This window comes from Electrophorus electricus, chromosome 3, assembly GCF_041902795.1.
Source record: "Electrophorus electricus isolate QZ-2024a chromosome 3, ASM4190279v1, whole genome shotgun sequence".
Lineage (NCBI taxonomy): Eukaryota > Metazoa > Chordata > Actinopteri > Gymnotiformes > Gymnotidae > Electrophorus > Electrophorus electricus.
The window spans coordinates 30,668,912-30,682,375 of record NC_137499.1 but is presented as its reverse complement, the minus strand read 5'-3'; the positions used below and the strand labels follow the sequence as shown (position 1 = coordinate 30,682,375).

General features: G+C 36.5%; 1 long non-coding RNA gene across 1 annotated transcript in view; it reads left to right on the top strand.

Annotated features, from left to right (window-relative positions):
• LOC113575239 (uncharacterized) overlaps window positions 1–6,818 on the top strand; it is a 36,261-nt gene extending 29,443 nt beyond the window's left edge. The window contains exon 3 of the long non-coding RNA XR_003410390.3: window positions 5,052–6,818. This is a non-coding gene — a long non-coding RNA (uncharacterized LOC113575239). The remainder of the gene's footprint in view (window positions 1–5,051) is intronic.
• The last annotated feature ends 6,646 nt before the right edge of the window (window positions 6,819–13,464 follow it).

Here is a 13,464-nt window from a genome sequence, read left to right as displayed (position 1 = left end):
ATGAGCTCCAAATGGCAGTCAGTAGGGTGCTGGTGAATGTGCTGGTTGTCAGCTGTTGTCAGCTCTGGAGGTTGATTGAGAGAGTCTGCCATTTGCTCAAAGGACAAAAGAGACATCATCAAGAGTGTCCCTTTTTGAAAATGATGGTCTGCCATTTGACCAGACTTTTTGCTGGCAGTTTTTAGGCATTGGACAAAAAAATCAACACGATCACCCAAATGGTGACCCTGCAGCAGATGACTGTTCTACTACAATTCTACATAAAGGCCATCAAATAAGATTTTGTAGTAACAAAGATTTTATGTAACAAGAAACCAAAGTAGATTGAGATAGATCATATATACTCTAACGTTCCATTCCTGCTAAAGTAAAGTAAAGCAAACTACAAAAGCATGTAGTCTAATATAGAATTTATTCTCAGCATGGTGTAGGGTTAGTATATGTTTTATTTTAAATATGTTTCCTAAATGAAAGTATGCAGTTTTAGGAATGTCACATATAGGACTGCAATGATTGGCCAGCTTTCATGAAATCTTTCACAAAAAGCTGAGTGCAACCATCAAGGTCTAAAATAGGCAACTCTATTTCAAACAGACTTAGAATATAACACCAGTACTTCTGTTTCAGAATGGTGAAGGAATAAGTTTCTGGTCATTCAAGCTAATATATATTCAACACAGTTTTCCATTTTGTTGAATCTGATCATCATTATCATTATAAACTGATCATCAGTATAAAATAATTCTGGTTGTGAGTTATATGGGCTGTACATAATTCTGGTTGTGAGTTACATGTGTTGTATATCATTTTGGTTGAGGTACATGTGCTTTATATCATTCTGGTTGTGAGTTACATGGGCTGTATGTGACGTTTGCGGCACGGAAGAAGTGAGGGGCGGGGTTGCAACAAAGTGCTCTTTATTTTCCATCGGCATCTAGCAATGATAACACTTAAACCAAAACTCAAACAGCAGTTCTCCTATTGGTGACCACAGATCTCAGACGAGACTGGTGTCCTGTATCCTATAATGTGAAGCCCAGTCCCTTGGAACCTGTGAGTTTAAATAAGAAGATTATAATTACGAACAGGTGAGTTCAGTCAGTACTCCGGTGATTGTGAGCGAGGCTGGTGAGGCGTGTGAGCCCTAGAAGGAGTGGGCGTGTCCCTCCTGCTAGCCAGCCGATCAACCGTGACACTGTATAGAAAGGTCTCAAAATAAGAGGCCCAGAATAGACTACACTGTGCTGAACTAATTTAGGCTCTGAAAACTTCTCATTTACTCAAACTACCTTGAAGCATTTTTCTTTAATAAGTAAATGTGAAACCCAGTCAAGAACTTGTTTGGCTAAACCATTCATGATGTTCATTGATACATCATAGTCAAAAGTCAAATGTCTCGCACACACGCACACCCACCCACAATTTGACATTACCAAAGAAAATTATCCTCAAGTAGTAGGTCATTGACTGCTTTAGCCAGCACTGATTCTGTGCACTGTTGCTTCTAAAAACAACATGCTTGTGTCTTTATCAAATTCCACCTGACATTTTTGAGACAAAATTGAATTGATAAATACCATTTCCTACAACATTGTGTTTGTACTCCTCAAAAAAATAGAAATTAGTGATTATGATTAAACAAGCTTGCATGTTTGGCTGTTTAACAACATTACCAGCTTACATATCTTTGCTAGATGTTAGGAGAAACTGAAATAGAAATCATTGTAGATTCATGTTTCATTCAAGTTTCATTCATGTTTCATTTTATTATAATGATTTTTGTTACTGAAATAATAAAATATCTGTCTAAATTACACAATACCTGACTATAAAGCAGGTTTTGAAGTTGTATGAGTTGACAACCAAACACTGTGTTCAGAGGATGCAAAATTAAACCTTCTTTGTTTAGTTACAGGCAGACATGATGAACAAAACAATGTCCAATAGTCTTTTACTTTTTACTGCGGCACATTCCGCAAATTCAAGCAATTTTACTCAACAGGATGGAGATCATAGTGTTTTAGGCAATAATGTTTGGTAAGTTATTATCAACATTCACATATATTATCATCTTTAGTGTGTGCTAGCAATATAGTGATGTTTGTATGCAATATCTAATAAGGGCTACTTTGGCAGGCAGCTCAGACACTCGTGTTATACTAGGTTTAGAAAATCAGTGCAGTCCTCCAGTTCAGTTGCACTAAAATCTCCATTCCTGCCTCATGTGCAGTTAGTGCACATTGTCATTTCTTATTATTTTTTTTACATTTATAATGTATTTGTTTTGCCAAAATACTGAGAATAATCAGAACATGCACCATAGAAATCACAATTTAACTGCAATGTCTGAGTGTCACACAATGGTTCAGACATGTCTGCACATGTTCCTGCAGTCCACTGATTAGTGACATAAACTGAATAAGTCTGGGCTTGCTTATTTAGATGCTCTCTAATAGCCCAGAGACTACTGGGAGGTGGGGTGGACAGGGTGAATTAGACTGTGTCATAAAGATTCTGAGCTCAGGGGAACTGGTGTATGTCTGCGCTATATTCCATTTCAGACCCTCCAGTAATGTTTTATTTAATGGGCACAGATTTAATCTTTTCATCTCTTGCCTGTTCTTTTGGAACTGGTATTAGAGACAATTGAAAAGGGGAGGGGAGCGTGTGAACTCTTTCACCTCTCTCCAAATCAAACTGATTTACCCAGCATGCTAAATAAACACCACCGCCATTAATGCCTGCAATCCATTATTAAAACAGCCTGTCAGTCTACTCTCAGTTGATAGATAGAGCTGGCAGAGGACAGGATCCCTACCACCCCCTAATCTTTCATTCACTCATTTCACCCCCTCCCCCATCAAAACTGCATCAGTCACTTTTCATTATACAGCTTTTTCCATCCTACTCATGCTTACCTCACTTCCACACAAGCCTCCATTTTGAGTTATTTCCTGCCATTCTTACCTATAAAAATCTCCTCCCTCTTTCTCACTCCCTCTGTGTGTGTGTGTGTTTGTTTGTGTATGTTCTTAGGATGTATTATTCCATCCTTATACTACCCTTTCTCTCTTTCGCCATTATTCTTCATGCCCATTCACTATTAACATCACATATGGATACTACGCATACAAATTTTGAGGAAACCATATTTGTATATGTTTATTGATGTACCTATAGAGCATTCTTGCCTGCCCATTGAATTCCCAATACTTTTCTTGTTTGTGCAGAAATTTGGTGCACACCTTTTTTTTAAATCTGTGCACATAAGAGAATGTTGGTGTGCCTGCATCATAGGATCCCATTAGAGTTGTTATCCTGAACAGATCATTAGGTGGAGATAGCACCATACAGACGACACTTGCTGTACTGAACACTGAAGTCTTTATGGCTGTGTTTGCTCAGTCAGCATGGCTCTGCCCCTGAATGAGGAAGGCAATGGGTAAAGGTTCTTGTTCCCTCTTTTTCTATTCACTCTATCTTTGACAAGCATTGCATATATCCAGATGGTCCAGAGCATTGCTATAATACCTGAATGGCTGTCTCTACTAGCTGGATGCCTACATAATGAGGCAGACATTTATTAATAACAAGTGATTCTATGATATTAAATTCCAGTTTTAATATCGACTGTTAATGCTCTTTGACTCTCTGGTTTTTCATTTAAAGCTTTGAAGGTTCACTTGTCTTCAAAACAGCAACTTCCATTTAAAACCTTCATGTTGGAAGATGAGTCAAACTTTTTCAGAAGTGAAATAAAGGCACACTTTTCTGAAAATTATGTTCTACTAATTGTCCAATTGCACTGCTCCTGAACAAATATTTTCTGTGGCACATTTTATGTACTCTAACAAATTATTTGTATCTGTTATCATGCCTGATTGGAATGCTGTCTTGTGTTTGAAATGAGGTTAGTCATGTCTCAATACTGATCAGATCATAACGGCATGTAATAAGAAAAGTGGTCTAAGACCAGGCTCTGTGTGTGTGTGTGTGTGTGTGTGTGTGTGTGTGTGTGTGTCTTTAAGTTCTCCAGAGCCTCAGGACTATGTGAGAACATGAGAAAAGACCTGCCACTCTCCCCTATTTACAGTAATCAATGCGTGTCACTGAGTTATATTTTATTAAACATTATATGCCCTCCTTCACTGACCCCACATTAGTTCACTCACTGGTAGGAAATCACTGAGACTGAAAAGCTTAATACTGTCTTTACCTCTCCTCTAAATCAAACATTTGTAAAGCATGCAATATAAAGAGATAAAAACAAAATAATGCAGGGTAGATAACCACTACATCCTCACATTTACTTTGAAAAAAGTCATTAAATAAATAAATTAAATTCATTATTTACATCATTAGATTTTTCCATGTCTTTCTTCATACCACAATATATTCATCTTAATTTAATACTTTGACATGATTAACAAGCTCAACACCGCAGTGCTTGGATGAGATACTTTTATGCGCACACTGGCCTTCTATAGATTATTTTGTTGAAAATTCTTCAAGTGCAATATGTGCTGTTTTAACATATTTTGAAATACATATCTGCCCTTATTTACCATTGGAATGCTTCAAATGTTTTACTCTATTTTCCTTTTCACTTTTTGTCTTCATAGGCACTTATGTATATAGCACCTAGTGATCCTTAATAATGAGCTAATGTTAAAAAATGTATAATGCCAAACTATAATTTTTAATATTAAAATTTCTCTGTGTGTAAACAATAAAGTAGAATATTGTTAGAAAAAAATACTTTAGCTTTTGTTGCTTCAACATTTTGTTAATTAGAAAATTGCTCAAATAGTCAAATGCGGCTTTTGGTGCTTTTTTCAAATACAGTGGTTCAAAAATCAGTAATCTGAATCAATCACATGAAATGTTTTAAAGACTATAAAGTACAAAATTTAGCTTAGATAATAAAAAAAAATCCAATTTGGAAATCAAGGACCCAGCAGGTGTGCATTCTAGGAGCAAACACTGTTAATTTTGCATTTCAAAGAAGAGACTGTCCCATCTGCTTTCTCTCTTTATCTTTTTTCTCTTAGCAGTGTCAAAAAGACCAAGAGGGACTCAGACGGCCCATTTAATTTTCACTTGGACTTTGCTGGAAAGGAGGACTGTAAATTCTTGTTTTTGTTCCCTCAGCAGTGTGTATTAAACCACTCACTTCCACACGTCTCTCTATGGCTGTTATTACACAGTAGATAATGTATGCATTATTCTCCAGACTGGTGCTGCCAGCCTTCAAGCAACCTTGATCTGTGAGAGCAGCATCTGAATTTAATAAAGGTGTATCAGCAAAACAAAAGCAACAAAGACTAGCAAACGTAACAAACCAGAGCAGGACCATGGCAAAACAGTACAAGAATGGTAGCAAATACAAGCTGTTTATTCATCCATGAACCATATAGGAATCAGAGAAAATGACTTGTTATATAGTCCTCCCATTGTAGGGGACCTAAGGTAATTAGACAAAATAGTAAATATTGAAACATTTTAATGAATGGCATTGGACAACTGAACATTCTTGGTAGCCAATGGCAACCTGTACTCTGCAAAATCAGACACTTTACTCTGGTAATGCTCTGCTTCCAGCATAATCATTTTCAGTTCTGCTTATTTTAGGTTGTCTTTAACTAGTGAAATGCATGTTCAGTGGGATTCAGGGGATATACAAGTTACAGATTTGCAGACACAAGCTCTTTGCACTTAATCTTACATTTAATTTGATAATACAGAAATACTATGTCTATTCTAACTTATACATTTATACATCACAGAACATCTCAATGCATTTGTTAGTAACCATTCAAACACACAATTCATACATGCAATTTCATGTTACCATTTTATTGAAAGCTGTTGTTGCCACATGCTTTCATTTACACAGAGAGAGCAATTTTTTGTAACAATCAATGAAATGATTGTTTGCAGTTTGGATACTGTCATTCTGTTACAATAAACAAATCAATAATAGAAAGAGCAATAAATAAAAAGTTAATATATAAATAAATAAATATATATTTTTAATCAATCACTTTATCAAAGAATTATGTTCAAATCAGTTATATTTTTATTTACCAGTTAATTAATGAATCAATCAGTGGTTATTTGTAATTTATGTGTTGTATTATCTATTTAGTCTATCTGTCAAGCTGTACATTTCTTAACTGATTTACTGTTAAGCAGTTGATAAATCAATGATACTTTATTGATTTATAAATTGATTAATTGATTACTGAATGAGACAAATGGGCCTCCGTAGCTTTGTCCCACTGTTTGCTAATGCCATACTAATGCCTTGAGTTACACAACTATTAGCCATCAACTAGGTTAACTTGTTTGCACACATGCTAAAAACTATTTAACTATTGTACTTCAACTCACAGTACACAATATATTTTTTTCTTTTTTCTCATTATTTAGATGCACTTTTATAGCAGAAAATACAGCCCAAGTTTTTTTTGTTTACAGTGTGATACCTGAGTCCTATAGGAATCATTTGTACAAGATGAGTTTAGATTGCCCAAGATTACCCCAAACATATCCAAGCTATACATAAATAATGCATGTCCATATCATTGCATATCATTGCATATCCTGTTTACTTGTTCTTACCATTATATGCCTGTGTTTTATAAGAGATCATTTTCCACTGTATCAGAAATCTAGTATAAACCTCATCAAGAAACATCTGAGCAACTGAAATGTACATAAGTACACTAAGAGTTCTTACCGTTAAAATCGATAAGTGCAAAGGAACTTGTACTCAGATACATACACAAGCAGAATAAAAAATCTTCTTTCAAGTATTAAAGTTTTTTTTGTTGTCATCAAAATGTAAACTCCATCAAAGCAACAACACACAAATCTAGGTTCTTCAGCGATGCCAACTTGTTTTCAGGAGTATTTACTACATGGGAAGATAATTTCAGTTTCAAGTCACAAATGCCATATGGGTGATCGAGTATTGTATAAAGTCCTTGACATTCATATATAAGTAAAAGTAAACATAGCTTTATGTAAAATGATCCAGATAAAAGTTTAAGTAACCCATGGGAACTAATACTTCTACACAATCATTGCCAGCACGACACAGACTTATTTTAGCTCTGGCTGCTCACTTTTGGCATTACTGAAGTTGGCTAGGCTATGAACAAAATCTATAAAAAAAAAAAATCAATCTTCAGCAAGATCACCTACCACAAAAGTCGGTTTTAAATCTGAATATTTCAACAAAGTGCATTGGTTTGCCATGAAGGACTTTGTTCTCACTGATGCCAAAACATGATGTACATGTGTAGGCTGTTTGCAATAGAGGAACCCACTGATTTGACAGGAGTATAGAGTGGCCATTTTGCATATAAGGGTCTTTTCAGCAATGCTGGACTGCTGTGAAAGCATTCTGTTTATATGGACAACTGTTACACCTCTCTTGAGATGTTCATTAGTCTGCACAGAGAAAATACAGGAGCTTGTTGGAACTTGTTGGAGGCCATACTGGCTGGAACTGTAGGGGACCAGTTTTCTGAAACTGTTAAAAAATAATCTAAAAGTAATGTAATCTTTATACTTTAATATACTAATTCTTTGGATTAGGTTATAGATACATTTTAATATGTAATCAGATAGAGATGTAAAAGATTATGGTTTTCTGTTTTATTGAAGCCAATGGTAAAACAGCATTCGAGAAACCCAATTACAGAAAGCAAAAATAAAAATTAAACACCATCAGAAAAAGGTATCACAAAATTAGTATTCATGCATTGGTCCCTGTGCTTCACTTTAAATCAGCCCTTTATCCTCCTGAGAGTGTTCCAGACCAGATCAATAGAGCACAGTGTGATGAATTAGAAAACAATAGTACTTCAGTGTTAACGATGTGCATGTTCAACTCTTATAGCTCCTGTTGGACTACATTTGCTTTTGTAACTTTTCAGCTGATGATAACTAGAATGATATATGAGTGAGGCAGGTAGAGAGAAGACATTTTAATCTAAAGGCATTGAAAGTTCATTAGCTGCTGGTGGATAGACATTTTTTTTCTTTTGACTTCATTAATTCCTCTGTGACATTCAGGCTGTATGAGAGGACTGTGTGTTTAAATCTTAAAAATGACTTGGACCTTAAAGCTAGTGCAATGAACCCGTTGAACCTTTCTCTGAAAAAACAGGCATTGTTATACAGCAAAAGTAGCTAGTATTGATATGGTAAAGTGATTTTGATTAATTATTTCTGTGGAAACTCATTTTGCTCTATTTGTTTCTTTGGTTTTGCACCATTTATTTTTTGTTTAGCTTTCATCATGGGGCAAGTTTGTTAGAGTTGTGTATACACTTTGGTTACACACTTGTACTCACCGAGTGACTGTATGCACACATCTACCGATGTACAATGTAGTTCATAATAATTCAGACTTTTGGGCAAAAATTGCAATTGAAAAAACTGAAGTAAAATGCTGATTATGAAATTGTGAAGGCTGTTACTTTTTGTACACTTTTAGCTGTTTTATTAGCACTGTATTTCATTTTACATTTCACTAGAAGTGTAATTATTCATGTGTGTGAAAGTGGTAATATGTATATTGTATTATCCACTCTTTAGTATTAACAACTCTTTAGTATAATCGCTCTCTCTCTCTCTCTCTCTCTCTCTCTCTCTCTCTCTCTCTCTCTCTCTCTCTATATATATATATATATATATATATATATATATATATATATATATATATATATATATATATATATATATATATATATATATATCACTTATATTTAGTATAATCACTCACACAGCCTATCATTCACTTTCTCACCAACTACTGGCTGGCAACTTTGCGTCCTTGTAGGACCTTATATTGGTAGTGTATGTCTGTCTCTCTGATTAGACAGATAAAAGATAGATAGATAGATAGATAGATAGATAGATAGATAGATAGATAGATAGATAGATAGATAGATAGATAGATAGATAGATAGATAGATAGATAGATAATATTATGTGGTAATATTATAAGATAATATTATAATATAATAATCTTATGTGGCTGATTAGCTACACTGACAACATTCTAGAGACTTATTTCCACAAACAGAAACATTATTGTATGAAAAGTTCTTTTTAATTTTTATAATCATGAAATAAACATGAGAGTTCTATGCAAGGTTCTATTTTGTTTTATTATTTTGAAATAATGGTACAATGTTCAGTAGTGCATTCTTTGTTTTTGTTTTAATTTTCTGTTGTTGTACATTCTATCTTGACATTGATTCCTACCTCTGAAAGTTTTTATGAGTAACCTTGTTTTGTGTTCTAGTTTAAATACCGGCTAATGCATTTTTTATATTATTTACTCATTCATTTACTCATTCATTCATTTACAATTTATTGATTTGCTGATTTTGTGTTTTGTAATTAAAGTACATGATCACCCATGTGTTCTGACATTATTATTCAGCCTTGTGTATATCTCTGTGAATGTGTGAAAACATTTTATGTGTAAATGTAATTTACAGTGTGAATGGGCCCACGTGTTACTGCCAGGTCTTGCGTATGAAAGGTTTATTCTAAAGGTCACAGCCCCCCTGTGTGTGTGATGTCCAGGTTGAAATAGTGAGTTTTTTTCTGCCCTGTTTCATGTCCACCAGGGGGCAACCTTTGAGCTGTGGCTCCTTCTGGGCTGATGCAAGGACCCAGTGACACAGATCTTTGAGGGATAAAATGACAAGCCTTGATTATGGAGTGATTATATCTGACATAGGCCAGGCTTGAAAGCCATTTGTTCTCTGACACCCTGTGGATGACTCTGAGGTCTGGCCTGACATCAAAAGTAAAGAGAGAATGGAAGGAGAGGATGGGAATGGGAATTTCTCTGCCGTGCTCAACAGAAAAACCTAATTTCATCATCTGTCAGACCCAAACATTAGTTAAATCCTAACATTTAGTATCAATATGGTGACTTTAAAGAATTAGCAGAAGATGCTGATGCTCAGAGCTACAGGCAAGGATTTTTATCTGCAAACAAATGTGTGCCGACACAAAACAGAAACCCATAATTGACATCATTGTGTTTAATTGCATTATATGTGCATGTGAGTCCTTTCAGGCCAGAGCTGTGCTCATACTGATGACAGCTACGGATCACTGAATGGTTCATATGAAACATGAATGTGAATATTCAAGACAAAAACTGGTTCAAATGAATGTGAATGTTCAAGACAAAACTGGCTAAGTATTAAGGATTGTAATGTGAATGCAGTCTTTAATAAAGGGCAGCTAGTGGTTTCTCTTAAACTCATGATCAATAGCTGGAAGTTGAAAGAGTCAGCTTAATGTTAAGATGAGCATTAAACTGAATTTTGTGTGCCAAATCTGGTTGTTGTAACCCACAATTCTTTTGTGATAGTGGGTGTTATTCTGTAGACTGGACATTTATATTATACATTAAGCCACCTAATATCTCCCCCATTGATCCACCAGCTACCTCCCACTTAAGAAATATTGCGATAAGTTTCTTGTGTTGTGGTTCATTCATTGTATATCTTTGAGACTGATACATTTGAAGAGACTAGAACCTCCTAGCACCTATGGTTTTGAAGATTTTATGATCCAGAAAACCACAATCATACCTTTTGAAGGCTATTTTCAGTAGGCCAGTACTTTTCACATGTAAAGTGAGTTGTAGCTCCTAAACATGTAGTTGGCTGGCCAACACCCCTTTATGTCAGGGGCTTGTTGGAAGGACATGCAATTTGGGTGATGGAAGAGTACCACCTTCTATTGGCGGACAAGGGATGGAAGCCATCTCAGTCAACCTGACACCACTACATTCAATTCCACAATAACATTTTTCAGTAACCAAACATTTCAAGCCACATTTCAAACAATATTATATATTTCAAAATATATTCTCCTTATATGTTCTCCTGTTTCTTTTTCATTGTTATGCTTTTAAAAGATTTAAAAACTATTTTTAAAACTGTCTTTTTATATTTTTTGTAGCACATTGGTAGCATATTGTCACGATTAGTCTCTCCGAGCTTCCGTGTTCCATGTTTTCCCTGTCTTGAGTATTTTAGTTCCATGCCATAGTTTCGTTCTCTCTGCCCCTCGTTTGATTGCTTATGCCTGTCCCTCGTTTCTACCTTGTTTAGTTAATGTATTTAAACCCGGCCTTGTTGCCTTGGTCTTGGCTGTTAATTGTTTCTTGGAACATCGTGCATGCATGTTTATTCCATTGTTTGCGTTTCTTTGTACTCCGTGCCTTTGTGTTTATCCTAGCCTTTGTTATAGCCTGCTTCCCCTGTTTGCCTTCTTGTGTTTTGTTTGTTTAATCATGTATCCCCGTGCTCTCCGTGTTGGCTCCATGACCCTGGACTGCTACAACGACTCTGATTTTGGATTTGCCCGTAATAAATCTCGCTCTTCTCCCCACATGCGTCCCTCTCCTAAGCGCTCACCGTTACAGAATGAACTAAGCAAGGTAGAAGCGCGGGACAAGTGTAAGCAGTCAAAGGAGGGGCGAAGGAAACGAAACTATGACATGGAGCTAAAATACACAATAGGAGTCTCTGGGAGGGACTAATCATGACACATATACTGTTGTTTTCATTAATAATTTTTATGTGAATTCACTCTACATGGCAGCGGTTAAAGGTTATGTTTCAGTAGACTATATAGCAGCATGCATGGTTTTGCAAAGGCCATTACTAATATGGGGCATGTGGGCACATCTCCTTTGCATAAAGTTGATCAGGTTTTTGTACATGGCTTGAAGGATGCTGCACCACTCTTCTGCTATAGCTATGTAAAGCTGGTGGAGAGTAGTAGGAGCTGAACCATGCTGTCATATATTATATCTCAAAGATTCTCAATGGATGCCTGGGTAAGTATGTAGAGTAGTAGTTGACCAGTATGGGTTTCACAATGGCCAATGCCAGTGCTTATATATAAAGAGCAGGGAGCCCAATGGCTAAAATATAATGCCAATATCATCTAATTGGTGGTGTCTTATAAACCACCAAAGATACACTATATTTCCAAAAGTATTTTCTCACCCATCCAAATCACTGAATTAGTGAAGGTGGCAGCACAGAGGGAGCAAGAGGTGTAGCTGAAAGAAGGTCCTCTTTATTATGCACAACCTAATATACATATAAGTAACAACTGAAGAAAAACAAATACATAGCTCTCAGTCTTGTTACCTCAAGGCATAGTACGCTAATGTACAGCACTGTCATCCGGGACCTGTGGGTTAAAATAGTGAGGGATAGAAACAAGGAACAGGTGAATGGTATTAGTAGGTAGGTGATTGGGAGCGAGGCAGGTGTTTGCTGTGATCCTGAGCAGGAGTGGGCATGTCCCTCCTGCTGGAAGACCGGCCAACTGTGAAAGAATTCAGATGTTCCAATCACCATGGCCACAGATGTATAAAACCAAGCACCTATGCACGCAGACTGCTTCTACAAACATTTGTGAAAGAATGGGTCACTTTCAGGAGCTCAGTGAATTCTAGCATGGTACCGTGATAGAATGCCACCCGTGCAACAAGTCCAGTCATGAAATTTCTTTGCTACTAAATATTCCACAGTCAACTGCCATTGGTATTATAACAAACTGGAAGCAATTGATAATGACAGCAATTCATCCATGAAGTGGTAGGCCATGTAAAATGGCAAATCGTTGGATACAGTGGTGTAAAGCATGCCACCACTGGACTGTAGAGCAGTGGAGACATGTTCTCTGGAGTGACGAATTACGCTTCTCTGTCTGGCAATCCGATGGATGAGTCTGGTACTTGTCTGACTGCATTGTGCCAAATGTAAAGTCTGGTGGAGGCTGGATTATGGTGTGGGGTTGTTTTTCAGGAGTTGGGCTTTACCCCTTAGTTCCAGTGAAAGGAACTGTTAATGCTTCAGCAAAAAAAATTTTGCACAATTTTATGCTCCCAATTTTGTGATAACAGTTTGGGGATGGCCCCTTCCTGTTCCAACATGACTGCGCACCTGTGCACAAAGCAAGGTCCCTAAAGACATGGATGAGCAAGTTTGGTGTGGAAGTACTTGACTGGCCTGCACCTCAACCAGAATAGAACACCTTTGGGATGAATGAGAGCAGAGACTGCGAGCCAGGTCTTCTCGTCCAACATCAGTGTCTGACCTCACAAATGTGCTTCTGGAAAAATGGTCAAACATTCCCATAAACACATTCCTAAACCTTGTGGAAAGCCTTCCCAGAAGAGTTGAAGCTGTTATAGCTGCAAACGGTGCGCTGACATCATATTAAACCCTATGGATTAAGATTGGGATGTCACTCAAATTCATTTGTGTGCGAAGGCAGACGAGCGAATACTTTTGGCAATATAGTGTATCTGCAGTGCACTTATAATGCACTTATAAAAAATACATAAACTAAAAAACAAACAAACAAACTAAATGCCCACTGGTGATCAAAAAATGA